Raw genomic sequence first — 3,853 nt, 5'->3', positions numbered from 1 at the left:
AGAGAGAGAGAGAGAGACTTCACAGTGATGGAGAGCTCAATCAAGAAAATGGAACTTTAGCCACATGAATTGCCATCAATTTATCACAATGTTTGCAGAGGGAGAGAGAAGAGGACAGAAAGAAGTCAATAGAAAGAAAATGGTCTTTGACTACAGCACCTTTTTTAAATGAACAATTACACAGTGATTTACATTCAATGAAAATAGATCAATAGCAATATAAGAAGAATCAGTAGCAATAAAAATGCTCAATGCTAAATCTAATTGCCATCTAATTTTCTCAGGCAGGTCGTGTGCAATTTAGCTGACGAAGGGGTTGGACCACATGAGTCTTCGCTCCGGTTCCTGGTACAATAACAAGGGCCTTGTCCAAGACTAACTTCATATATTTACAACAAAATACTAAAATAGGTTTACATGGACATTATATTTTTATCAACATAATGAGGAAACAGGATGGTAAATTTTCTTTGGTTCCTTTTTCAGTGTCTCAATTAGCAATCTTATTCCTCTACTCCCATGTCTTGTGGCATCCCACAAGGTTCCATACTTGGCCCCAATCCTCTTCTCCATCTATTTGCTTCCAACAGGCCACGTTATTCAAAAGAACAACATTTCTTTTCACTGTTATTCAGATGATACACATATCTATCTCCCTTAGAGCTTAATAAGTACAATCAACTGACCGACGTCAATTAAACCAGTGTCCAAACGGCTGTGTGAAAGTTAACTTTTAGCTCTTATTTTAATTTTTTTTGCATTAATCATCTCCATTTGAGGAGATCATTTTAAGTACATTACAATACATTATTTGATTTATCCTTTTGTCTGTTTTGGTTTTCATGGTTTTCCTATGGGTTTATTTAATTGTTCCGCCCCTGGATATGATAGACACGTAACACTTGTCCTCAAGACATCAAATCCAGGATTTTCCCCAGCTCAATGAGAATAAAACTGAAATATTTTCACTGACCTTACTATTATTGCCTAACTATTCATCATCCCCGTTTCCTCTCTTCTATTGTCTTTGGTTCCTTCTTTTAGTTTGTGTTTTCCTGTACGTGTCCTGTTAAGCATAATGGATCAACTGTGCTATGTGTGAAATGTGTGTAAAGTGGTCTGTGAATTAAATTAATTTGATTCATGTTGAACGTTCCTGCAAAATTCACTGTCAGCATATTACATGAATTTCAACATTTGACAATTTCACAATTAATAGTTTATGCTTCTATTAAGACGTCTCTAGTCTTGCATTGCCAGATTTTTGTCCACCGTGGTGCGGAAGAGGGTCTTCCGGCGGCAAGGGAGCAATCCCCCTATCCCCTATCCCCGTTGTTGATATTAGACTAAGACGACTTTGAACATTTACACTTATGGAAAGATTTATGATATGACATATTATCTTGACAATAAAATGAAACTTGGTGACCAAGCGTGCATGTTCTTCAGTGATTCACTTTTGGAATTAAACAATTAGTTTAGTAGTTTTTGTTATTTTACAAAGAAGATGACTTTGTTGACTAAAAGAATAAGATTGGATAAATGAATGTGAAGTGTGTTTCCTGGCAGGGTTTTGGGGCTTTAGGACAGGGTGAGGAGCTTCAACATTTCCAAGGTGATTCTGGCATCGGCTGTTTGTTAGGGAGCTTCCTTTCTGGAGATTTTCCGGGCACATGGGACTGGGAGGAGACCCTTGGGCCAGCCCTCAACATGCTGGAGGGATAACGGTTTTCATCTGGCCTTTAAATCTCTTAGGATCCCCAATTTATGGAGAATTGAGGTGGACATCGCTGGAGCAAAGACTGTCTGGGGTACCTCGCTTTGACTGATTTTCACCATGACCCAGACTACTTGTAGGCTACAAAAATGGATGGAAGAAGGATCGTATAACCTCAGTGACATACAGTTCTCCGTTTGATTCAATTATCAGACAATGTCAAAGGTCAACATCATCGCAGAGAGAAAGAAAGAAAGTCCTTGGAAATGATTGAAAGTTAACTGGAGAGAAAAGGGATCCATCTAAATACAGAAAGCTAGAAATGTAGAGATACTCTCAGTACATTTCTCACACACACACACACACACACACACACACACGAAGAATAATAGTATATAACGTAAATTATAGGGACTAACAATCTGTCCAAGTTACTGGAAAGTGTAGATATTATACACAAACAAGCTTGACAGACTATAACAAAAGTAAAACATATTTTTTATTAATTTGATATGATTTGTTTTATTGGGCTCTCCATTAGCTGGGGCCATGGGCTGGACCTGGAGTCCACCTAAAGCTTGACATCACATCACATGACAACACAAGACACAACACAGGACCTACTTTCACTTATTTACAGAATGTAGAGATTATATTTTGACGTTGATTACTGATGTGACCAAGCAAATACACACATAACACCCTCAACGATACTGAGTATGAACCAATACAGAATAGTGCTCAGCCAGGAATTGTTCTTTACGTATTACTTTGAATTGAGATTTTCTATGTTCTTGAATGACATGACTAGGCATTGCATTCCAAGTAATCATTGCTCTGTATACTATGGTGTTTTCCCTTTGTTTGTTTTTACCTTAGGTAATAGCCAAATCTGCCCTCCGTAGCATGTCCACTGCCATAGTCATGTTAATCAGAACTAATACCAAGATGCTGATACAACACCCTCGGCTGTTAGGTTACTAGAATATTTCTCACAAAGTTGAGTAATATAAGTTTGTTAACAAGCATCCCTTGCAAGGAATCAACAGACAACAATGCTGAAATACAGACAGATGTAACTGATGTTTATCCCCTGACTAAAAGTTTTGATAATGAACAGAAATAAGACTCAAAAACTTGCAGGGATAGCAAAACACAGAGAGTGAGAGAAACACCACTGTGAGTGGACACCAGAGCACCAACTTGTAACACCGTAACAAACCTCGGAGTCCTTCTCAACTCAAAAGTCCGTTTTTTTTTTCTTCATTTCAATCATATTTTTGCACGATAAAACACAGCCAGTCCAGCTGACTGGGTGCCAGAAGAAAACTGGACAATGCGTGATAAAAACCAAAAAAATTCCAATTCACCATGTTCCTTGGGCTCAAACCTCTTTACAGAGGAATTAATAAATAAAAAAAATGAAAACAAACATATCAGTTTTGCCAGTGTATGTCTTGTAGTCCTCCTGAGAAAATAGCCATGCAGAGATGGATAGTAACAAACAGAAGGTCTGACAGGGTCATATATAGTTCTTTAAATTACTAAATTAGGAGAGATAAGGGGCACAAAAAAAACCAACCATTGGCCCTGAAAGCTGACTGTTTCTCCTTCTGCACCGCGGTGACACTTCAATACATTTCCCAAAGCAATGCTGTCAGGTGTTTGCTGCCTTGCAGTCCCAGTGGCAAATGAGCTATAAAATACAAACAAATGGTGACATTTAGTCCACAGAGCGGACAGTGAAGAACGTCCAAACTTCCTGCAAAGTTGAGTTTGAAGTTGGAGGAGGTGAGTCAACGAGGCATGAGGCCGTGGAAGTCAGAGCCACCGCCGCGGCTGCAAAGGGCTGTCGATACCACCGTGACATGAACTGGGAACAGCAGCCATTGGTCTCGTTAGATGTCACCCCAATGAGAAAAGTGTGTGTGTGTGTCTTAGTGTTTGCGTGCTTGTATATGTGAGTAAGTGAGAAAGCTATATTTAACCAACTCGTAAGGTCTAAATGTCCCTATAAGAACTGGATTTCCCAGAGTAACGGAGCCTTCACTAGGAAGGATTGACCTCCTTGTTAGGACTGGTGTGTATCTGCTCATTTTTATGTTCTGTGTGTGTGTGTGTGTGTGTGTGTGTGTG

The 3,853-nt window shown here is 39.1% G+C and overlaps 1 long non-coding RNA gene across 1 annotated transcript in view; it reads right to left on the bottom strand.

The window, feature by feature from the left end:
• The window catches only part of LOC116685722 (uncharacterized), a 21,079-nt gene that overhangs the window by 17,103 nt on the left and 123 nt on the right, over positions 1–3,853 (bottom strand). The window lies entirely within an intron of this gene.

This window comes from Etheostoma spectabile, unplaced genomic scaffold, assembly GCF_008692095.1.
Source record: "Etheostoma spectabile isolate EspeVRDwgs_2016 unplaced genomic scaffold, UIUC_Espe_1.0 scaffold172, whole genome shotgun sequence".
NCBI lineage: Eukaryota > Metazoa > Chordata > Actinopteri > Perciformes > Percidae > Etheostoma > Etheostoma spectabile.
Note: the sequence above shows the minus strand (reverse complement) of the source record. Positions and strands in the feature narration are given on the sequence as shown.